Source organism: Cupressus sempervirens, chromosome 10 (genome assembly GCF_028749045.1).
Source record: "Cupressus sempervirens isolate cs-2001-9-10 chromosome 10, ASM2874904v1, whole genome shotgun sequence".
NCBI classification, from domain to species: domain Eukaryota; kingdom Viridiplantae; phylum Streptophyta; class Pinopsida; order Cupressales; family Cupressaceae; genus Cupressus; species Cupressus sempervirens.
Genome location: NC_143127.1, coordinates 499,205,075 through 499,231,182, shown reverse-complemented (window position 1 = coordinate 499,231,182; position 26,108 = coordinate 499,205,075).

Here is a 26,108-nt window from a genome sequence, read left to right as displayed (position 1 = left end):
AGAGAGTAGGCACAAAGAGAGTTAGGGTTAGGGTTAGGTTTAAAATTAGAGTTAGAGTTGGGATTAGGGTTAGGGTTAGAATTAGGGTTAGAAATATAGTTAGGATTAGAGATAGAGTTAGGGTTAGGGTAAGGGTAAGAATTAGGGAGAGGGTTAGAATTAGGGTTACAAATAAAGTTAGGGTTAGGGTTAGAGATAGAGTTAGAATTAGAGTTAGAATAAGGGTTGGAGTTAGAGTTAGAGTTAGAGTTAGGGTTATATTTAGGGTTAGAATTAAGGTTAGGATTAGAATTAGTGTTAGAATTAGGGTTATGGTTAGTGTTAGGGTTATAGTTAGGGTTAGAGCTAGAATTGGGGTTAGGGTTAGAATTAGGGTTAGAGTTAGGGTTATATAGGTTCGGGTTAAGATTAGGGGTAGAATTAGAGTTACAATTAGAGTTAGAGTTAGAATTAGGGTTAGGATTAAAATTAGGGTTACAGATTGAGTTAGAGCTAGAGTTAGGGTAAGGGTAATAATTAGGGTTAGGGCTAGAATTAGGGTTACAAATAAAGTTAGGGTTAGGGTTAGGGTTAGATTTAGAGGTAGGATTTGAGCTAGATTTAGAGATAGAATTAGAATTAGAACAAGAGTTGGAGTTAGAGGTAGGGTTAGAATTAGGGCTAGGATTATGGTTAGAGTTAGGGTTAGCATTAGGGTTAGGGTTATAATTAGTGTAAGTTTTAGTGTTAGTGTTAGGGTTATAATTGGGACTAGGATTGAGTCTAGGGTTAGGGTTAGGATTAGGGTTAGAATTAGAGTTAGAGTTAAAGTTGGAGATAGAGTTGGGGTTGGGGTTAGGGTTAGAGTTAGGGATCATCATGGAGAAATAATTTTCATCAAATTGACTCTTATATATTCTTTCACACTTTTAACATCATCTCAATTGTTGTGTTGGGACTTATAACTTCCCTTTCATGAATTAATTTTTCCACTATTTGAGTCATTTGTATAACATATATCCCAAATTTGACCATAGTTGTACTCCAAATACTCCAACACTACACCTAAATCTCATACTTCCCTTAACCCTGTCCCTTATTTTAGTGTAACATTTAACCACTTATTAACCCTAACCATAACACTAAGTGTCATATAAATGAAATTGTAAACCTTGGATCCTAACTATAACTCTTACTCTATATATGATTGTGCTAATCATTTAGTAAATTATATACCTTAGCCTAACCCTATATGTACAAGTATCTAGAAATAATATTTCTTTTTATAAGTGATAATATGTATATACACACACCCACAGAGAGAGAGAGAGAGAGAGAGAGAGAGAGAGAGAGAGAGAGAGAGAGCATATATGTAGCCAAGAAGGAGCTCATAGTATGTTTCTTATAGAGGCATGTTTTATGTAGAGAGAGAGAAAAAGAGATTATGAGGTGTATCTAGAGAATAGGCACAAAGAGAGTTAGGGTTAGGGTTAGGTTTAAAATTAGAGTTAGAGTTGGGATTAGGGTTAGGGTTAGAATTAGGGTTAGAAATATAGTTAGGATTAGAGATAGAGTTAGGGTTAGGGTAAGGGTAAGAATTAGGGTGAGGATTAGAATTAGGGTTACAAATATAGTTAGGGTTAGTGTTAGGGTTAGAATAAGAGTTAGGGTTAGGGTTAGAGATAGAGTTAGAATTAGAGTTAAAATAAGGGTTGGAGTTAGAGTTAGAGTTAGAGTTAGGGTTATATTTAGGGTTAGAATTAAGGTTAGGATTAGAATTAGTGTTAGAGTTAGGGTTATGGTTAGTGTTAGGGTTATGGTTAGAGTTAGTGTTAGGGTTATGGTTAGGATTAGCATTAGGGTTAGGGTTACAATTAGAGTAAGAGTTAAAATTAGAGGTACTGTTAGTGTTACTATGAGAGTTAGAGTTAGAATTAGAGTTAGAGTTAGGGTTCAAGTTAGAGTTAGAGTTAAAGTTAGAGATCGAATTGTGATAAGGGTTAGATTAGGGTTAGGGTTAAAGTTACCTTATTAGATTTAGGGTTAGGGTAAGAGTTAGGGCTAGGATTAGGATTAGAATTAGGGTTACTGTTAGAGATAGGGCTAGGATTAGGATTAGAATTAGGGTTAGTGTTAGAGTTAGAGTTATATATAGTGTTAGGGTTAGGATTAGGGGTAGGTTTATAGTCAAAGTTAGGGTGAGGGTTAATATTGGGGTTAGGGTTACAAAAAGAGTCAAAGTTAGAGTTAGGGTTAGAATTAGGGGTAGAGTTAGAATTAGAGATAAAGTTAGAGTTGGAGTTAGGGTTAGAGTTAGAGTTAGAGTTAGATTTAGGGTAAGAATTAGGGTTAGGATTAGAATTAGCATTAGAGTTAGAGCTAGGGTTAGAATTAGGGTTAGGGTTAGGGTTAGGGTAAGAATTAGAGTTAGAGTTATAGTTAGGGTTAGAGTTAGGAATAGAGTTATAGTTAGGGTTAGAATTAGGTTAGGGTTAGAGCTAGAATTGGGGTTAGGGTTAGAATTAGGGTTACAGTTAGGGTTATATAGGTTTGGGTTAAGATTAGGGGTAGAATTAGAGTTACAATTAGAGTTAGAGTTAGAATTAGGGTTACAAATATAATTAGGGTTACAGATTGAGTTAGAGCTAGAGTTAGGATAAGGGTAATAATTAGGGTTAGGGTTAGATTTAAAGGTAGGATTTGGGCTAGATTTAGAGATAGAATTAGAATTAGAAAAAGAGTTGGAGTTAGAGGTAGGGTTAGAATTAGGGATAGGATTATGGTTAGCATAAGGGTTATGGTTAGAGTTAGGGTTAGCATTAGGGTTAGGGTTATAATTAGTGTTAGTTTTAGTGTTAGTGTTAGTGTTAGGGTTATAATTGGGGCTAGAATTGAGGCTAGGGTTAGGGTTAGGGTTAGGGTTAGAATTAGAGTTAGAGTTAGGGATCAAGTTGGAGTTAAAGTTGGAGATAGAGTTGGGGTTAGGGTTAGATTTAGGGTTAGGGCTGGAGTTAGGGTTAGATTTAGTGTTAGATTTAGGTTTATAGTTAGAGTTAGGGTTAGAATTAGGATTGGGTTTACGATTAGAATTAGGGTTAGGATTAGAGTTAGAGTTACATATAGTGTTAAGGTTAGTATTAGCATTATATATAGTGTTAGGATTAGGATTATCAGTATGATTAGGGTTAGAGTTAGTGTTAGAGTTAGGGTTAGTGTTAGGGTTACAATTAGTGTTAGAGTTATAATTATAGTGAGGGTTAGAGTTAGAGTTAGAGTTAGGGTTAGAATTAGGGGTAGGGATAGGGTTAGGGTTAGAGATAGAGTTGGAGTTAGAGTTAGGGTTAGAGTTAGAATATGGGCTTAAATTAGGGTTAGATTTAGAGTTAGAAGTAGAGTTAGGATTAGAGTTATAGTAAGGCTTAGGGTTAGGGCTAGAATTAGGGTTAGGGTTAGGGGGAGAATTAAATTTAGAGTTAGAGTTAGAGTTAGAGTTAGAGTTAGAGTTAGACTGCTACTAGCTTATATATATATATATATATATATATATATATATATATATATATATATATATATATATATATATATATAGATAAACTGCCGAGAGTCATCCTTCTCGAGGCACCTATTTCAATTCAAATCGTATCCAACACAAAAAAACCATTACAATTTAAATTAAAATAGGTGCCTTGAGAAGGATGACTCTCGGCATTTTATATATATATATATATATATATATATATATATATATATATATATATATATATATATATATATATATATATATATATATATATATATATATATATATATATATATATATATATATATATATATATATATATATATATATATATATATATATATATAATCTAGTTTTTAAATTTAAAAAGTAAACTAATTTATAGTATGCAAGCTTAAATATATAAATTAATAATCATTTAAAAAAAATTCCACCAAAAAATTAATATGAGAAATATAAAAGATATAAAAAAAAAACAACTCCTCTCACAAATATTCTATTAGGTTAACTAATTTAAAAAATAAATTAAATAAATTTAAAAATTAAAACTTCAACCAATTTTAAAAATCAAAATCAAAAGTTAAATAAAAGGAAGAAAAATAGGGTTAAAAGTGGAGATAATTTAGACGATAGGCTATTTGTGGGAACTTTATTTTCGAAAATTAAAATTTTGACAAAAAAATTGTCAATTGGCAAAAAATGTTGTCAATTGACCGAAAAATTTGTTAGCTTGGAAAATTGTAAATCCTTCCCATTAATTATTTACCAGCTAGTTTTTATCTCACTCCACTTTTAACTTTTGTTTTAATATTTATTAGTTGTTATCTTCACTTTTAACTATTGTTTTTTCTTTTTCTATTTATTTAAAAAATTATTTACTTGTGATCTCCAATTAGCTCATGTTGTGATCTTTATTTATTTCACTTTTGATTTTTAAAATTAATTTAAAAATCTATACTGATATCTTGTACTAGCCTTGTGTTGTTCGATTTTTTGTTGTTCTTTGATGTTCTCTAACTTGTCTTTTGCTACTATGGCTCTAGTTTGAGGCTTTGCCTCTTTTGTTGTGCTTGGATTGATGTGTAACCTTTTTTTTAATCTCTCTATGCCTAATAGAAAAAAAATAATAAATTTTAGTTTTTAGATTATTTTAATTTATTATTTACATTAACTTAGTTCCGTAAATATTATTTTTTAGTTTCTATAATTTATTTAGTCAATAGAATATTTGTTAGAGACATTGTTATTTTTTCATATTTCTCTTACTAATTTTTCATAATAGGTTTTTTGATAGATTTTTAAATTTTTTTTTTTTCATATTTCATAAATTAAATTTAAATAAATAATATTTATTAATCTATTTAAAATATTTTAATAAATATTATGTTATTTATATTGAAAATGATTAATAACCTAATTTGTTCACATAAGGTTATATTTTAAATCTTCACTTTTGTCTATTATTTTTCTTTTCCTACTTATTTAAAAAATAATTATTTATGATCTTTACATTAGCCCATGTTGTGATCTATATTTAACTTTTGATTTTAAAATTGATTTTACATTTAATTTTTAAATTATTTTAATTTAGTTTTTAGTCAATAGGCTATTTGTGGGAACTTTGTTCCCAAAATTTTAATTTTTGACAGAAAAATAATTAGTTTGAAAAGTTGTTAGTTTGGCTAGAAAATTGTAAATCCTTCTCATTAATTATTCACCAATCAATTTTTATCTTACTCCACTTTTAACTCTTGTTTTGATATTTATTAGTTGTTATCTCCACTTTTAATGATTGTTTTTTTCTATTTGTTAAAAAAAAATAGTTACTTGTGATCTCCACATTAGCTCATGTTTTGATCTTTATTTATTTAACTTTTAATTTTTAATATTGATTTAGATTTTAGTTTTATAAAAATATTAATTTTTTTTTTTCTATTAGTTTAATTTTTTCTTTAAATATTATTTTTTAGTTTCTATAATTTATTTAGTCAATACAATATTTGTCAAAGGCTTGTTATTTTTCATTATTTTTTTGTATTTCTCTTATTAATTTTTGATAATGAATTTTTGGATGCATTTTTTAATTTTAAATTTTTTTTCATATTTTATAAATTCAATTTTAAATAAGCCAATAGTGGCATGTTCTGATGGTTAAGTTGTTGCGTTGTTATCCTTGCCATCAGGGTTCAAATCTCATGGGGATGAGGTCCCCCGTTTGTGGCCTCACTGGTTCATAGCTCCAGGTCAAAGCGTTTACCCCTCTTTTTATTAAAAAATAAAATAAAAAAATTTAAATAAATGATACTTATTAATCTATTTAAAAGATTTTAGTAAATATTATGTTAGTTAAATTGAAAATGATTAATAATCTAATTTATTCACATAATATTATATTTCAAATCTCCATTGTTAACTATTATTGTTATTTTTCTATTTATTTGAAAAATAATTACTTATGATCTCCACATTGGCTCATTTTGTTATCTCTAGTTATTTAACTTTTGATTTTTAAAATTGATTTAGGTTTTAGTTTTTAGGTTATTTTTTATATTAGTTAATTTTTTTCTTTAAATATTGTTGTTTAGTTTCTATAATTTATTTAGTCAACAAGACATTTTTTTTTTCTTTTTTGGTATTTCTCTTATTAATTTTCATAATAGATTTTTTGATGGAGTTTTTCTAAATGATATTTTTTTAATATTTGATAAATCAAATTTAAATAAATAATATTTATTAATCTATTAAAAATATTTTAGTAAATATTATATTATTTAAATTGAAAATTATTAATAATCTAATTTATTCATGTAAGATCATATTTTTAAAAATAATTCTATTATCTAGCACTTATCTACTTATTGTGCTAATGTGCAACAACTAGTAAGTAAATACGTTTATAAATAAATGGAAAAAAAAGTGTTAAAATTGGAGATAAATTAAAAATAAAAAATTTAATAAAATCTTATCTCAATGAATTAAATTATAAATAATTTCTAATTAAAATAAAATAATATTTATTTTTTACAAATAAACAACAATAATAACTAATTAAGTTAACTAATAAATTAAAAAATAAATATTATCAATAGAGATAATAACTAATTAAGCTAAATAAATATAAATATTTAAATTTGTATGGCATGTATTATTATTTTATAGTTATAATTTTAAAGTTAAATAAATAAGAAAAAAGAAGAAGTTAACAGTGTAGATGATAACTAGTTAAATTAAATAATTAGAAAGAAAGAGTTAAAAGTGGAGTGGAATAAAAATCAGTTGAAAAATTATTAATGTCAAGTGCTAACAATTTATTGGTCAAAGGAATTTTTAGGTGGAAAAAGTAATTAATATAGCCTATCGACTAAAAAATATAAACAACCCTAGAGGTATTTAATACTAGCAAGTTTTTGTGCTTGAACGATGATTTGATAGGTGTTTATTTTAAGTAAAATAAAATTTGATTTTGTCACAGATCAAATAAACTAGCGGTTGCATGCTTTTATGCTCGCAATGATAAGCTGATAGGTGCTCGATAATAAATTTATTTTTAAAAATATAATCTTATGTGAACAAATTAGATTATTTAATAATTTTCAATTTAAATAACATAATATTTACTAAAATCTTTCAAATATATTAATAAATATTTTTTAAATTTAAATTCAATTAATCAAATATGGAAAAAAAAAACTCTATTAAAAAATCTATTATAAAAAATTAATAAGACAAATACAAAAAAAAATATGCAAAAAAAAGGTCTCTAGCAAATATTATATTGATTAAATAAATTATAGGAACTAAAAGAAATTATTTAAAGAAAAACTAAATTAGTATAAAAATAAATTTAAAAACTAAAACCTAAATCAATTTTAAAAATTGAAAGCTAAATATATAGAGATCACAACATGAGCTAATGTGTAGATCACAAGTAATTATTTTTTAAATAAATATGGAAAGAAAAATAATAGTTAAAAGTGGAGATTTAAAATATAATCTTCTATGAACAAAATATAATATTAATAATTTTCAATTTAATAAAGATAATATTTACTAAAATATTTTAAATATATTAATACATATTATTTATTTAAATTTAATATATCAAATATTTAAAAAATTATTTATAAAAATTCCATCAAAAAATCTATTATGAAAACAATAAGAGAAATAAAAAAACATAATATCAAAAGATAACGTCTCTAACAAATATATATTCTATTGACTAAATAAATTATAAGAACTAAAAAACAATATTTAAAGAAAAACTAAATTAATATAAAAATTAATTTAAAAATTAAAATATAAATCAATTTTTAAAATTAAAAGTTAAATAAATAGCGATCACAAGTTAATTTGGAGTAATTATTTTTTTAAATAAACAAAAAAGAAAAACAATAGTTAAAATAAATATTAAAGTAAGAGATAAAAGTGGAGTGAGATAAAAACTAATCGATAAATAATTAACGAGAAAGATTTACAATTTTTCGGCCAAACTAATAACTTTTCCAGCCAACTAACAACTTCTGACAACTTTTCCATCAAAAATTGAATTTCTAGAACAAAGTTCTGACAAATATTCTATCGACTAAATAATATTTATTTATTTAGTTTATCATATACTAATAAGTAATCATCTAAAAAATATTCCCATAAAAATCTATTATTAAAAACTAATAAGAAAATAATATGAAAAAAATAACAAGTATAAAGTGGAGTAAAATACATAAACTAAAATAATTATAAAAACTAAAAACTAAACTAAGGGAAGTCCTGATGCTTCACCTTTGTGACCATCACCTAGATCAAATGACTGCTAAGTGTTCTATTTATTATCATGAGAGATGGATTCTTGTAAATCACTACACATTAAACATGAGTCAATAAGTTTGACTCAAAAACTACATAGTTAAACCCTAGTAACAATATCATAATTTAAGTTGTTGCGGAAAAAATCATCTACTTATTAATTTAAAGTCTATTAGCTTAAAAATATATGAATAAAATTATTTTTAAAAAAAAAACAAAAAAAAAGAAAAACACTAATTTAAAAACTACCAACTTAAATATCTGAAAATATAATAATTTAAAAACAATCTTTGTAAATGTTTTTATGAAAAATTAATATGAGAAATATTTTTTAAAAATATTTAAAAATAGTAACTCCCAAAAATATCATATCATATTAGCTAAACAAAAAATCAATATTTAAATGAAAAAAAATACTGATTTAAAAATAAACTAAAACAATTTAAAAACTAAAACTTCAATCAGCTGGAATTTGACAACCACTCCTGCCTGTCATATGATTTTTCAATGAAGGCTAATTTTTTTTCATACCTTTCTTTTTATATTTTAAGAAAAAAGATGATTGTCAATCTATTTAAAAAATAATTATTTAACAATCATTTTAAGTTTAAATATTTAATAAATTAGAAAATAATAAATATTAATTTATTTTTTTTATCAATAAACGATTGAAGCCTTAAATTATATTAAAATTGATAAGTATTACAAAATTTTATATTCTAATGAGCATTGGTAGGAAAGAACGGAGAAAGAAAACCTCCAGTCTAGCTCGGGACCATAGTCCTTTATTATACATGAATCAAAGGGGCATAACCCCATAGAAATACAAACAAATGAGTATTGCAAAGTATACTTGCATTTTTACTTGATGGATTTTAAAGTTTACATTTCTCCTATACTCTGAGGATTACCGTCTCATTTGATTATCATCCCTACGTACATAAGAAACACCACAAACTAACCACCATACAATGTTAATCATTAATCTTGAAATAAAATCTAATCAAAGGCCATATGATTACAACTAGAGTAGGGTTAAATCACAAGGGAGCCAAGTTAATTTAATGTATATTAATAATATGAAATTGAGTGCCTGAATTTAGGCAAATCCATGCTTTCCTAGGTTTCTTATAAATAGGGAGTATACATATATTTGACTTAATTGATTAAATTTACAATTAAATTTGAGTGTACGTGCTTACTTGTATGCATTGGGAAGTGTTAAAGAAGAGATGATTTAATGTTAATTTGATTAATATACACATTTTTTGATTTTAATTCTTGGAGTCTTTATTCGTCATGAAATCTTGTTCTCCCATGCCGAATCTTTTGCCTTTAAACTCAAGCTAAGTCAAACATGTTTAAGTTCAAAAACTAATAAACAAGCCCTACTTTCTTGCCAGAAGTCATACTAGTTCAAGACATTTTTGAGACAATATATGTTAAATATAATTTTCATATTAATATAGTCTAAAGTATTGTAATACAAGCTTAAATTCCAGAAAAACTAAAAAGCTATCCTAGCTGGTAAGAGACAGCCCAATTTGACATTTTTTTGAATTTATATAGTATATGAGCTACCGAGATAAAATGTAACCATGTCATATATAAGATTAATACATTTACATTGACATGACAGTAATAATAGACATTTCTCAAAAACTTAAATAAACTACATAATTATCATCTATGAAGCTATATTGTCGAAAGAGGGAAAAGTGAAACATAGTAGAGACATCAAGACACCCACTGGCTTTGTTAAGAATAATCTTCGTGGCTTCTTGCAAATTTTTTGGCCTTGAACTTAGAGGAAATTCATAAGTGTTCCTCGCCCTACTTGACCTATCATACTTAGGAAGGAAGAATTTGATAGCATCCAAGTCGGTGAAATTCACCTCTGGGTCGATGTAGGCATCAAAAGCTTCAAGATAGTTCAAAAGCCAATCTCTACTCAGGTCCTTGATGATTTCTCTCCATCGCAGAAGAAAATGTACACTTGCCTCCATTCTTGGCCATTCTCTATAAAAGAGAATGTTGCCTCGAATCACTAAATAGTGGCATTTTAGGCTTTTCATGAGTTCAAGGCTACCTATTTCATATTCCATATGGGCCTCCAAAAAGAGAATTTTAAGCTTGTCATCAATATTGAAGACAACTTCCTCCAATACTACCAACCAACTAGGGTCGAATATATTAGGCTTAATTTGACAATGTCCCATTTAGCTACTCTTTCCCTAGCTAAACATCCTATCCAAAGCCCTAATATATCACTATTTGTTTGCCATGAATGTTCATAGTTGAATACCCCTTCTGCCAGGACCCTACTAACAACTACTCTACTCATGTCATCAATTGGTCAAAACAGTTAGTTCCATCTTTCCGGCTTGACTAGACCATAGAATGCCATCATTTTGCTCTTAAAGGAATTATATAGGGATATATTAGTATCCATAATGTAGTGGCTATATTGTCCTAATTGCTAAAAGGGGAGAGTAGAAAAGAGGAGGCCAGTTTCAACAATGGTATAATATACCCCCAGAGTGAAGGATCTAGAACTTCGCATAATGACACCATATCTAAGATCATCTGATGATAATTTCTCCTCTTTGTCATCATTGAAGTGTCACCTTGGTGAGTAAACTTTAGGAAGCCTAATTTGTGTAATCATAGAGGCAAGTGCTAAAATATGTGCCAATTTGGGAAATAATAATGCCTAATATTTAATGGTTGCTACTTTGTGATTTAGCTATGATTAAAAGTTAAGATGTGTTTTCCATCAATACCTACATTTGCTAGTTGATTTGCTTCATTATTACCTTCTCTAAAAATATGAGAAAATCTTATTTCATCGAATTCTTCCAATAATTTTAAGGTAGCTTCCAATCAAGAGTTTATAATCTAATTTCAGGTTTTTCCTTTTCTAAGAGCATTTAGGACTATCTGTGAATCTCCTTCGATTATAATTTTTTTAATTCTTAGCTTTATGCATATCTTTAGACCTTCTTCTATTGCTTCCAGTTTCACCATATTGTTTGATGTTACTCCCAATGGCTTTGCTCTTTTCATGATCTATTTGCCCATTTCTTCCCTAAGTAGACATCCTATTCCTACTTTGCCAAGATTGCCTCTGGAGGTCTCATCGAAGTTGTGGTATCCATTTACATTCTTTCTTAGCCATTTTATTATTATTCTTGTATATTAGGGGTGGATTTATTAGAAGATTCCATTATTTTTTGATTTTGGCATACCATTTGGTAAATGAGCCTTCTTCTATCATCTTTCTTCTTAAGTCACTATTCATAACTTCCACTATATTTGCTTCAATTTTGTTGTAGAGTGTTAGTGAATTAAGTTCTTTAACTTGAAAAATCTTCCCATACTAAGATTGTTGGGGTGATATTCCACAAATTTCTATATGCACTCTTGTTAGTGTGTTTTGGCCATCTGGCTATGTGCTTTTGCCAACTTTTTGGTAGGGAAGTTGTCTAATTAAGCTTTGATTTGAGCCAGGTCCAATATTCCTTCGCAAACTTGTGTTGATAAAGGAGGTGCTCAAAAGTTTCTGATTCTTCTTTGCATAGAATACATCTTGATGGTCCTTCTAATCCCATCTTTCTAATTCTATTTGTTGTGAGGATTCTTTCTTGGATGGCTTCCCATAGAAAGATGCCAGCTTTGGGAAGCCTTGTTGGGTCCCAACACAGGTTCATTGGGATGTTTAATGCTTCCTATTCCTGTGAGTTAGTTATTTTTTTATATCCTTCTTTGACTTTATAAGTTTCATCTTTGGATGTTGCCCATATTATCCTATCTTCCCTATTTTAAACTTTGATCAACCTATCTTTCAAAATTTCTTCTAGGAACTCTTGATCTAACTGACTCAGGCTGCAATCAGTTAAGGATTTCCATTCCCAAGAAGTTTCCGTAGAGGTTTAAGTTACTCTGATGTAATCTTTAACATTGGATCCCCATTTTTTCTTTAGATGATTAATGATGTTATGATTCAAACCTAATTTTTTGACGGGGTGTGTCCATTCCAAGAATCTTCCCAAAATAATGCTTTATCTCTCCCAATATCCCTAGTTATGTATTTGGTTATGAGGGGGCAACACTTCACGAGGAAGTTCCACACTGCCAAGCCTTTGGGGGATTCCTAGTTCTAAATATTGACGTGCTTGCCTCTGTTTCTAAATATTTATTGTAAAGGATTCTTGTGCATTTGTTGTCTCTTTCTTGATGCATTCTCCAAACTTGTTTGGCTCCAAGGGCTTCATTCTGCCATTCTAGGTTTTTGATTCCTAAAGCTCCTACTTCTTTAGGTCTACATATTTTTTTCCATTTGATTAATGTCACTTTCCTTTTTTCTTCTAAACCATTCTAGAAGAAATCTTTAAGCTTCTTTTCAGTTTTTTGATTCATGTTCTTTGGCAGTTGTAGATAGGAGAGAAGATAAGTAGGTAAGGCTGATAACACTACTTTGATTTTTGTCGCTTTCCCTACCTTGGTTAGCCATTTTCCTTTCTAGGCTTCAGTTTGTTTGTCTATTTTTTCTAGTATTTGTTTCTAGCCTTGGTTACTTTGATTTCCTTTTTCTAGGTGTATTCCTAGATATATTATAAGGGGAATGTACCCTTTTTGAATCCAAATCTATTGCATATATAATCTTCTCTTTCCCTTGTTGTATTTAAGAAAAAAAATCTAATTTTCTTGCATTGATTTTTTGGCCCGAAGCTTCAGAATAATTGTTGAGGATATTTTTGAAATTCTCTATCTCTATTTTAGTGCTTACTCTAGCAAGAATTGTATCATCAAAAAATTGTTGGTGGATCGTATTTTCTACATTTTTGGTGACTTTTACTCTTGTGATTTTGTTTTGGAGATGTGTTGATTTGATTGCTCTACTAAAGTATTCAACCATAATAATAAACAGAAAAGGAGAGATAGGATCACCTTGTTTGATCACCCTTGAAATACTAAAGAATCCTTCTGGTGTCCCATTGACGAGGATTAAAATTTTCAGGGTAGAAATACATTGAAAGATGATGTTTATGCATTGTTTTGAAAAACTAAAAGCTTCAAGAGATCTACATAGGAATCTCCAATCCACATTATTATAAGCTTTTTGAATATCTAGTTTTAGTAGCCTACATGCTTCGTTATTTTTTATTATTGAATGGATTGTTTTTTGGATGATTGAGATGTCATCTATGATAGATATGCCTAGTACAAAGTCTGTTTGCTCTTCTTATATTAGCTTAGGGAGAAGGATTTTAAGATGATTAGCTAAGGTTTTGGAGAATACCTTGTAAATAGTGTTACAGAGAGCTATAGGTCTAAAGTCTCCTAGTTCTACACTTTTGTTTTTGTTGGGTAAGAGGTTTAAAAAGGCGTGGTTAATTTCTGCTAGAAGTTTCCCTCCATTCCTAGTTGCTTCCAGTGCTTTCCATAAATATTCTCCTATTATCTCCCAACATTGTTGAAAAAAGTATGCTTGAAATCCGGCAGGTCTGAGAGATTTAACTAGATTGATATTAAGGAGGGCTATTCTAATTTATCGTAGCATAAATGGTTTTTTAAGAATTTTTCTATCATCAAGTGTGATGAGCTTGGGAATAGTTTTCAGCAATGCTTCATAATTATCGAGAATGTCTTTGAAGTGTTCTACGAAGATATTTTCTATGCTATCTAGATTATCAGTAAATTCTCCTTGCTTGTCTTTGATTTTTGATATGTTATTATAGTTCCTATGATGCAATGTACTATTATGAAAGTATTTCGTGTTATGGTCTCCTTTTGCCAGCCATTTTTTTTTCTAGATTTTTGCTTCCAAAATATTTCTTCTTTGGCCAATATTTCTTGTTGTTTTATTAGGTATTCTTTTTCAAGTTGGTAGGTTTCATTATTCATTCCATTTTTTATAACTTCTTTATATAATTTTTCCAATTTCTCTTCTATATCTATCTTTTCTTTGAAAATATTTTTGAATTGTGTATTATTCCATTTTAGAATTTTTTCCTTTATGCTCTTAAGTTTGGACACAAAGAAAAATATTTCAGATCCTTGAAATTGTTCTTCTTGCCACTAGTTTTTTTATATTATTCATAAAAATTTGTCCATGAACCACATATTTTCACATTTAAATGGGTTTTTGCTTGGTTTAGTTTATTCTTTGATTTTGATTCTTACTAGAAAATGATTAGATCCTACCATAGGTAATATTTTTGCCTTGATTTCTCTGTTTAGCTTATTTAATTCTCCTTTGAAGAAGAATCTGTCCAATCTTTCTGCAATGTAGTTCAAGTCTTTTCTCCTATTATTCCAAGCATATATTCCATTAGATGTTGGAATGTCAATGAGAGAATTCTTTTCTGTCCATTCTTTGAAATCTTTTGTAACTCTAGACACTATTTTGACTCCACTAGTTTTTTCATCTTTCATTAAAATTGCATTAAATTCACCTCCAATAATGATGTTTTCTTCCTGTGATGTTTTGATGTAGTTGGTTATCTCACTCCAGAGTATTGATTTTTTTGCTATTTTTATAGGTCCTTAGACATTGATTACTATCATCTGTAGGTTTTTCTTATTGCTAGACACTCTGCTACCCGTCCAATTTGAGTGAGAAATAGTGTTTTCCACATTAACTTTATGATTATTCCAAATAATGCCCAACCCTCTTGAGGCTCCCTGTGATGGTTTGAATTCCGATTTCCTTATTCCTAGTCTCTACCCTTGTCTAATGCCTTCTTCTTTACTTAGTTTTGTTTCTCGGATTAATAGAATCTTTGTATTAAGAATTATTAGATTATTCTTTAATAAGCATTTCTTACTAGGGGCATTTAGGCCCCTAGCATTCCATGTAGTGATTTTCATTGTTCCTTGGGAAGGTTCTTCCCCTTCCCTCGCAAAATTTCGTTTATTTTAGTTTGATCCTTTACCTACCCTGTTGCTTCCCTCAATTATTTCAATGATTTTTGTCCTCTTTTCTATTTTTTCTTACCTCATATAGGTGTCTTTATGCCTTCCTGATTCATTGCTAAGCCCATGTTTTTCAACCTTGTTTGGTTGATTACTTTTACTGCTACCTTTCATACTTCTAGTGGTTGTTGATCCTTTGCTAGGATTTCTTTTATCAGTATATTATTCATTAGGTCCTCTTCTGCTTCTAGATTTTGTCTATATTCCTCCTACCTTGTTTCTTTTGTTTCATTCTTCTTGGTAGAGCTTTCCACTAAGGGTCTAGATTCTTCCCTTGCTTCCTCTGCTTGATTTTCGTGTTCATTTTCTTGCATAATTATTTGCTTTCTTATATGTTCTATTTCTGATGCCTCTTTACCTATATTTGACTCCTTCCTAGATTCCTCTTCATTCTAATTGGGATGCATAGATTTTTCTCTGTCTACCTCGTTGTTTGATCTTGTTCTAGAATACTTCCTTATTCTAGTTCCACTTCTTGGTGGTTCTCTTTTCCTAACAAGTTATTACTAATTTCTTCCTCTACTTATGTAAAATGTGTGTTACTGTTGTTTGGTATCTCCTCTACCTCAGTCTCCAAAATACCTTTTCCTTTATGTTTTGTATGATTTGCTTCTGCTATGATGTACTAGTCTTTCAGTTCATTTTGTAAGAGCAAGATGTCATGAGTGAGCTTCTTTATCTTTTTGATATTGCTTTCAATCTTGTTTATTGAATCCAGCTCTGTTTTGCAATCTCAACATTCCTATATATCTTGAGTGAATGTTGATGATCTATATTTGTCATCAATCCTTCTTCTACCTCTTCTATCCTTTCTACATCCTTGGTTTGGATTTCTTGCTTTCTTTTCGCTTTTCTTGCATCTTTAACTCTGACCTTCTTTGGCAACCTTATTATCATGTTATCCTCAAGACTCATGTCCTCTTTTTTGCCTGCCCTTGGTAATTTCTTAATGTTGTTTTTTATTTTTGTTTTCTTGAAATTAGTTCCTATTATCTTATTGATTTCTCTTGTATATTTGGTGAATGTTAAGTTATATATTGATCTATTTGTTATAATTTTGTTTTTTATAGAGTCATTATGATTAGTTTTTATTAGAAATCTAATTATATGTGATTTATGTTTGTTTGATCCAAACCCTATTAAAGTTCCCAAAGATTGACCTATTCTTTTTAGAATATGGTTTTCATTTAGTTTTGGTGGTATGTTTACACATTCTATCCATTTGGTTTCCTATTTATGTTTATTATCATTTACATTGAAATTTGGTTTCCATTCTAAGAAATCTATGTGATATCCTTTGTAATAACAGTTTGTTAAATCCAAAATTTCATTTTTAGATTCTATATTTAGAAATTGTAAATACCAATAATGCCTATCATGGGATAATATGGTACTTACCTGAGCTTGGGAGATTTTTGCTAAATACCTTTCCAAATTGGCTCTGTATGTATCTCGGCCATTCTAGTGAATGTAGACACCTTTTTCTACACATTCCTTCCATTTAAAACTTTATTGTGTGTATTATTGATGATTATGGTGTCTATATAGTCCTCCTCCATAGAGTTACTAGCTTTAGGGTTTTTTCCTTCACTCAGCTTTTTTGATATGTTATTCATCTTCCGATGGGTAGTATGTAGACTGATCTCAATCTTTCTTTGGTTCCTTTCTAAATTGATTCCATATTTTTTTACCTAGAATCATTAGCTTCTTGCTTATTTATAGGATCCCAAGTTTGTGCCAGGGTGTGGCCAATAGGTATGTTGTTTGGCTCAAAAATCTAGGGGGGCTGAATTGTATTCTTGCTTTGTTTCCATGGAGCTATTTGTTTTTCTCTACAAGGGTATTTCATTTTGAAGAAAAATAACTTTTGGTCTTTGAGGCATTGGTATATGCCTTCGTTCTTTTTGTCTGGTACTGAATTTTGATTTTTATACATTCGCCTCATTTTATTTTTATTGATGATGGTCTTCCATTCCTATTGGTTCTTACTATTTTGTGATTTCTCAATGGCTACATTGTGTTCAGAATGAAGCCGATTTAGGGTTTTGAAACTTGTTTTTTTTGGGTGTTCTAGATTTTTGTTGAAACCTGTGGATTTTTGCTAATTCATCAGATTGATGTCAGACTAATTTTGAATTTCTTATCCTTGGTTTAGAAGGAAGTTTGGTTTTGGATTCTTCTTCAGCTATCTGAGCTTCATACTCTTTCACCATATTTCGTGCGGAGTTTTCCTTCCAATCGCTATCTGCTAACACATCGAATTTGTTCCTAATTGGAATGCAGTGGTGTGCCTACCTTCCAATCAATTCTATAGCTGGTGTTTTTATTTTGCTGCCATATCTAGATATTTTATTTTTATTGTGGAAGGGTTTTTGATATGCTCGAGAGTGATTTTCGTAAAAGACTATACTTTTTTAGCATTTCCTACTTTTTTTGCCATATTTTTGACTTCTAACTATATAATTAGAATTGGAATGCCTCTACAAGGAAAATAATAAATATTAATTAGTAACATATGCAAAGTTCTTTATAAATAATTTATAATTTATAATTAGTAATGTACACAAAAGTCTCAAACAACAGTTCATGTATTTCTTTAAAAAAAAATTAAATTAATACAATTATATTAAAAATAATATAAAAATACATATTTAATATTATAAATTACTAAAAAAATAAATTTTAAAATTTATTATATTCTATTTTAACAAGTTTCTAAATTAACTTTAATATACAATCATCAAAATAAAAGCATATCTAAACATCAAGAAAAAGAGAGAGAAACATATATATATATATATATATATATATATATTATGAAATCTCATTTATGTGTATTAAATATAATACTAAGTTGTCTATGATAAATATTGATGGTTCTCTAAAAAGTTAGTCAATCAATTCATACGGTCTTCCAATTTTTTCATCTGTCATTTATGGTTCAAAAGTACAAAAATGACCAATATGACCATCAAATTCCAAGCATGGCTTCAATCACACAAATATCCTAATTGCTAATTCTATTTACTAAAGTCAAAATCAATATTTAAAGTGAAAAACTAAACTAATTTAAAAAATAAATAAATAAATAAAGCTTTAAAAAATAATTATAAAAACCAAAAATTAAACTAATTTTAAGTCTATTGGCTTAAATATATGAATAAAATAATTATTTTAAAAAATCTCTAAAAATTAATATGAGAAATATTAAAAATAATAGTGAAAAAAAGGAACTCCTCCCACAAATATCCTATTGGCTAAACTAAAGATTAATAGTTGAAGTAAAAAAATAATAATTTAATAACTAAAACTTCAATCAATTTTAAAAACCAAAATTAAATAAAAAGAAAGAAAAACATGAGTTAAAAGTGAAGATAACAACTAATTAATTTTCTAAATAAATAGAAAAAAATAAGAGTTAAAAGTATAGATAAATTAATCTATAAATCAAATACAAGAGGTAAAATTGGAGATGAATAAATAAATAAGAAAAGAATAGGAGTTAACAATGTAAATAATAGTTGATTAAATTAAATAAATAGGGGAAAAAGAGTTAAAGTCGAAGTGAGATAAAACTAGTCGAAAATAATTAATGGCAAGAGCTGATAGTTTTTTGGTCAAAGGCTGACAATTTTCCAGTCAAAGAAATAATTTTACGAGAACAAAGTTCCCACATATAGCCTATTGGCTAATTAAGTCGTGGTGCTTCCTAGTAGCTATAGCCCACTAATTGCTAATTTAAACGTAATTATTAAATAAATCAACAATTGTGAATTATTTTTCAATTTAAATTTAATTAATAAATATTATAAAATGATTAAACCAGTTGAATTAGTTGCATAGCCGCTTACCTTTTAAAAATAAAATTGACATTAAAAAAAATTATAACTATTATAAAAATAAAAAAAATATTTTAAAAATAAGAATAGTGCAATATAAAAATTTCTCTTCTATTATTTAATTGAAACATAAATATTAAAAAATTTTAAAAAAGAAAAAAGGAAAAAGAAAATTAAAATAATTGAATTAAAAAATAAAATAAGAAGATGCACTATTTAATCAATATAGATTAAAATTTAAAAATACAAAAGAACCTAAGAAACCAAATTTAAAAAATAGTAATAAGACAACATACAAATTATATTTAATTAACATATAAATATATAAATTATTATTTATGGCTAAGTTGCAACTTGGTCCTCGAGTGTAAAATGTCTGGGGCCTTCCCAAGGAGGTTGGTTGTCCTTCCACCACCCTAGAGGAATTAATGTACTTAACTCTTGGTGGCATTTATGAGGAAATACCAATTGCCAATCACCAGAGATCATTCAACCAACTCGCTCCTTTGTCAAAGTCGTTTGCCCAGGCATTGAGGAATGAACTAGGCATATTGAATGAAGAAAAAATTGAACACTTGGGGAAAGGAAATGGCCAGTCAAACTGAGAAGGAGATTCATGTAAGGAGTCCTTCTCTATTTCTTATGTCCTCATTCCTAATTTGTAGATGAACAAGGTGATTGTCTACAATCTTCCTAGCATCTCAAGACCTAAAGAAACTATCCACTAGAGCATATCTTAATGATTGGTTGCATAATAATTGGTCTTAAAAACTAGGGTTCAAGTTCACTTTTTTCAGAATGATCTAAAGTGGTGTTTTCCTTATATTCTTCGAAGAGCCCAAGTCCCAAAAGAGTATGGTTGAAAGACAATTCTGGAGAATTGGTAACTCCACCTACCATGCTATTCCTTGGTCCCTTGATGCTATAAAATAAGAAATTTTAGCCCCCTCTTCCATGCTAGATTTATGTGGGTAAAGTTCCACCTTTCCCATGGAACTTGATTCCCTGGCTCTAGACCCTATTGAGAAAGTTATTCGGATAGATGAGTCTTCCACTTTGTTAACACATACTGATGCAAGGGTTTTGATTGCAATTGACTTGGGTAAGGACCTTCCCAAAGATGTTTTCTTTCTTATTCAGGGTGGTAATTATATTTTTCCTCTATCCTTCCTAGGTGGTATCAATTGCTGCTTCTTATGTAGGAAATATGGACACATTAGGAAGATTTGTCCCCTTATTCAAAATGTTAAACCTATTGGCTTCTGAATTAACAGTATTTTAATAACCTAGTAACAAGAACACATACACCTAGGGGTAGCTAATTCCCATGTTCAATGTACCTATTCAGACATGAGGGCCAACTATAAAGCTATACTTTCCTTTTTCTTCTTCTTCTTTAGGCTCTACAAGACCTAGGTAGGTGGACCTGAAATTCTTTGCATGGTACTAGTTTCAAAGCATACAATTGAATCTAGACAAAGTCAGAAAACCCCTGAATCTTCTATTGCTTATGCAGAAAACATAGACATGAAATATCTAATAACATGACTTATGAACTAGATAAGCTAAATAAGGGAAACTTGTTTTAACTCTTAAACATAAACAAGAAAATATATTCAATTAAAGATTTTGAATATCAACATAACCCAGGTATACAACTGTAAGAACATTTAATCTCCAAGATAATCAATCCCTTATCCATTGGGTATAAACTAAGTCAAAACATACACATGGATAAGCAAAATATACTCATATACTTAGATATATGATCTATCTATTCAACTTGCAAAAATACATCTATCTTCAAAATAAAATTAATGCTTATCAAATCCTCCTATGATCCCTGCAATTATGTCAATGCATATCAAGAAAATTACTTGAGTCTTTGACCCAAAAACAAGATACATAATGCCATACAACTTCAAAACCAAGCTGCAACTAGACAATATGCACCTTGTACATAGTCAATAGAAAATTACAAACCCACACAGTGGAGACAAATTTCAAACTGAAACTTTTAATAAAGCTCTCTATCAATTTCCTTGAAATCAATATATCATCGTGTATGCAAAACTCAAAGAAAACACAATGGATGATTGCATCACTAATGCTTCAAAAACACTACACTATTGTTCATAATAGAGGAAATATGTTGAGGAATGGTATCACAACAATAAAACTGGAGTCAACCTTGTGATCATAGTAGTAAAGATTGGAACCCCATTTCGTATCACAATCATGAAAGAAGATTTCAACCTAACTAGAACCAATGATGGTCTCACAGAAGTTGAAAGGAATTTTCAACAAAAACTAGAACCCTTACAATGAGAGAAGAAGAGGAATATATAGAGCAAAAGAGATGCCCAGATTTGGTCTGATCTTGCCAAGTGTTCTACTGAAACTCTCCATCTTGATGTTGTAGAACTTATTTTCTTTCTCATCAACTGTGAATCAAATCTGATCAAAACTATTTGAAATATCTCCTTATAATTAATTAGAAAACCTTCCTCTAAAGGAAAGTCAAATAGGAAAAAAATGTGAGGGAGCTCTCAATCTGATTATGTTTTTCCTCATTTGCCCTTGCCATGAAAATTTTCAACTACCTCTACCAACAAAACATTCATTCTATGCAACTGCTCTAAAAAACATTCAATTCTTCCCTTATGGCTATTAGTGCATTTGATGTTATCAAAATCTGATTACAATTTGATCCTATTTCATCTGAAAACATCAAATCTAGATCAATACTGAGAATGCCCCTGAATTATAAAATTGCCTATAGCTTTTACCATTGAAGACTTGTGCAAAATCTTATTACAGAAATGGAAAATTTAGGTTCTCTTGTTCTTGCGGTATATTATAGTCCATATTTTTGATAGAAATGATGCCTCTAGTGTTGATTTGAAAACCAAGCCCCGGGCCATGAATTGACTTTAAAATTGAAAAATTGAGAAAATATAGAGTTTCAACTATATAATAAAATCAAATCATTTAATTTTTTCAAACTTCTCAATCCTAGGATGTGCATTCAATTTGAAATATCACTAAACTTTTAATTTTTTATTCCTTTCCCCCTACCACTAGATGCCACTTGTCAATTTTCCATTTGCCATCTCACCTAGGCGGGCCCACATCACCTTATGCAACATTTGAAGTTCATTTGAATTTTTTATCTCTCCCATTATAAGATCTTAACATTCATATTTGACTTTACTGACCATACAATTTTAAAGCCTCCCATAGCATCTTAACTCCATTTTTTTAATCTCTCGACTATATGACAAGGTAGATTATCATAACATCTCAAGCTTCTACTTTTAGTTTTACGATCTCACGATACACCTCCAAACTTGATAGCATTGTAAGACTAATCCTTTCCTCACCCAACACTTCAAACTGCTGATCTCATGACCATTTCATAACATTGTAGCATCATATTCCTCTTCCTTTGAACTTACAACAATGTCATAGCATCTTAGACGTCAACATTTCATCTCCCAATCTTACAACCACTGTAACTTCATAAGCCTTCAATATTTCATCCTATGATCTCATGATCCATTGTAGGGTCATAGCTCGTTCTCTTTCCTTGTTGAAAATTCATGATGGGCCTCCAGAATTTCTATGTGGCATCTTATTTCTTATGCTTAGTTGGTCAAAACATCATTGACATCACTGCCAACTTGGCCACTATGGATCCCATCCACATGAGCAAGCCTTGCCTTGCAACTAAAAACATAAAATATGAGGCTTGGGGTATTAAAACATAGCAATATCTTCCCCTTCAACACATGTGGGACAATGTGATATTTGATGCTTGATGAGGCATATTAATGTCTTAATTTTGATATAGTTTTCATAGTTTGGACTTACTCTTTGTGTTTTGTCAAAAGTATTTCCAAAACATTTGTGAACTTATGCCAGAGATAGCTAGAACTTACTAAATCTATGGGTAGTGTGTATGACATACTTTTCTTAATATTATACATAGAATGTAATATTTCATATAAATATCTTAAGCTATGCACTAATATCTGAACAAAAGTAGGAATGCTATATTACATATATGTTCTAGATGTTTCTAACTTTTAGGAAAATGAAGAATGATGCAAAGGGTGGTGATTATTGCATTAAAGGAACAGGATGATGGAGACTAATCATGGCAAGGAAAGCACAGTTCAATTCCTATGGATAAGCTATGCCTACAAAGGTGTTACTATTCTAGAAAATCTAGGAGACACAATTTTCTATATTTCCTACAAGTTGTTATTTTGTTGCTTAGTAATAAATGTACTATGTCATGTATTTGTTGTCTTCATAGTTATTTGAAACCAACCAAGGGGGCCCACTTGGTAGGTGGAATAGATTTAGGTAGAGTATATTCATTCTTTGCAATTTCCTATTTTCAAGATAGATTTACTATATTAGTCTTGCAACATTCTTACTATGAAAGTTCCTACAACACTTGCAAAAAATGATCATGGTGGATGTTTTGAGTTGTTAATTAGTTTAGGTTCATTTTCCAAAGCTTTCCATAGTTATCTATTGTTATCTTAAGTGTGTTTATTGTTTTGTAATAGTAGTATAGATTCTTTTTATGCATTTTACTTTCCTACAACATAGGTGTTAAGACTCTTGAAGAAACTTAGTCCACATATCATGCTGACCCATTTCAAGTCCTACATCCCTGGGTTGACAATTCAAGTGTATTTCATGATGGAATAGGTAGTCTTTAGAATAGATATAGTATCCATGAGAGATACAATGATGTGATTATCTTCATCTATTATGAAACCATACATTTTTGGCATTGTTTCTAGGAATGGTGTCAAGCTAGGAACATCTTTTTGTGTCATAGTTTTTTTAGTTAAGTTTTTTTAGAAATTTGCAGTCCTAAAAGTTTCTTCACAAGTATGAAGAATTCAATTGCATGCATTGAAGAGGGAGAAAACAAGATGAATATGGAAAATTTCTTCCATAGGAGTCCATTAATTTAAATGAAGAAATTGAAGAAGTTGAGTTTCCTTTTGAGGACTCAAGCCATGATTTTCCTACAGGATCTTCCACTACAGAAGAAACTTTGGACACAAGTGGTCTTCATCCTTTTGCTGAAATTTTGGCCAGCTTTCTTGATAGTTCTGGTCCAAATCCACTTGTTGTTAACAATCCTATAGCCAATGCTCTTTTTCAGAAGCAACCCCATAATCAAATACCTCTAGTAGTGACACAAGCTACTTTTCCATTTCCTCTCCTCAGCCTCATAACCAATGTTGATCTCAAAAATATACCTGCAACTGCTCTTCTAAAGTTTTATGGCCTTGTAACTAAGGATCCTGATACTTTCTTTTTTGAGTTTGACATACTTTGTCGTAGCTTTGACTGTAACACTAATGCCCATAAGCTCAAGTTGTTTCCAACAACACTGAAAGAATCAACCTTATGATGGTTCATGGGCTTAGGAGCCAATGCAATAGGTACTTGGGATGAAATGAAAACTCTATTTCTAGAGAAATACAAAGAGTATTGCAAGGGGAATGATCCAAGAGGAGATGATATCTTTAGAATATCACAAAACAAGGATGAAACATTGCAAGACTATGCTTCATATTTCTTGTAGACACTTCAAAAGAACCCCCAACATGTATTGGTAGAAGATTCACAAAACTAGTCTTCTTGAGAGGGGTAAATGATAATTGTCTAGAAGCACTAGTCCTAATGGCTGGTGATGATATATATCAATCCTCTTGGGATGACCTCAAGAAAATTTGTCTTAAATACTCAAGGTCAATTATGAAAAAAGGTAGAGGATACTGATCCACAACTACTAAAGGGATTGATCAGGGTATTTCAAAGCTTGAGATATCTAATCTACTCTTAGATTTCAAGTAGGACATCATAAATGATGTCGCTACACATATTGACACAATGACTACAAATAAGAAGCATGCAAAAGCTGAATCACGATTGGCGGAGTACTATCCTTACTATCGCAAAGAAGCAAGAATGCACATGTAAACTGGTAGCCAATCTAAAGAATCAACAATTTCCAATGGAGTGCATGAAGATACATAGGGACAATGATCAAGTGTTCTTCATTGCTCAATGTCAACCATGGGCTTCAAGACAAGGTATGTCTAAAGGTCCTTTACAATTTTCAAATCCTTACAATAGTCGATAGCAACACCAACACTATCAGAATCCATCTTAGTACTCCCAACCTTCCTAGAAAAACCAATAAAACAACTAGTGGCCTAATTAGCAAAATAACTAGTGGCAAAACTAGGAAAACAACTAATGGTAGAATCAAAAAAGTCAATGGAAATCACTACGAGGAAATTGGCAGCCTAATAACCAATGAATGGCCCCTCTACAATGGCCTAGCCAAAATCTTGGTAACCCATAACTACCACCTCCATTCCAACAACCTACAATAATGCCACCTCCTACAACAAATAATGCTAATCCTAAGCCAACCCAATTGCCTACTTAGCTTCAACCAAATCCAAAAAAAAGAAAAAGCAACAACAAATGTACACTACTCATACTCAATAGTGCCCTACATATTCACTAGAGGTATCGAATATCCATTTAAGATTGGGTACAAATTTGCCCACACTAGAATACCCTATTATCATGGAAGTTGTAGATACTCCTGCGGCATCCCTTCTAGAAGTTACATTGGAAAATACCAACCCACCAATTGATGTACCCAGTAGGACTACTAACCATACCAGCATGAATCCTCCCTTTCCACTTAGGCTAAGTTAAGAAAAATCTATATCCAAAGAGGAAGAGATATTTGACATTATTGAGTAGTTGAAAAACATGCACATCCAAATTCCTCTATTTCAAGCTATCAAGGATGTCCCTCTTTATGGAAAGGCTATAAGGAAGCATGCCTTAAAAAGCCAGGGTGGAAGAAGAAAGATCCCCAAATAGATCATGTTGTCAAGCAATTAGCAGATATCATGTTAGGGAAGATAGTG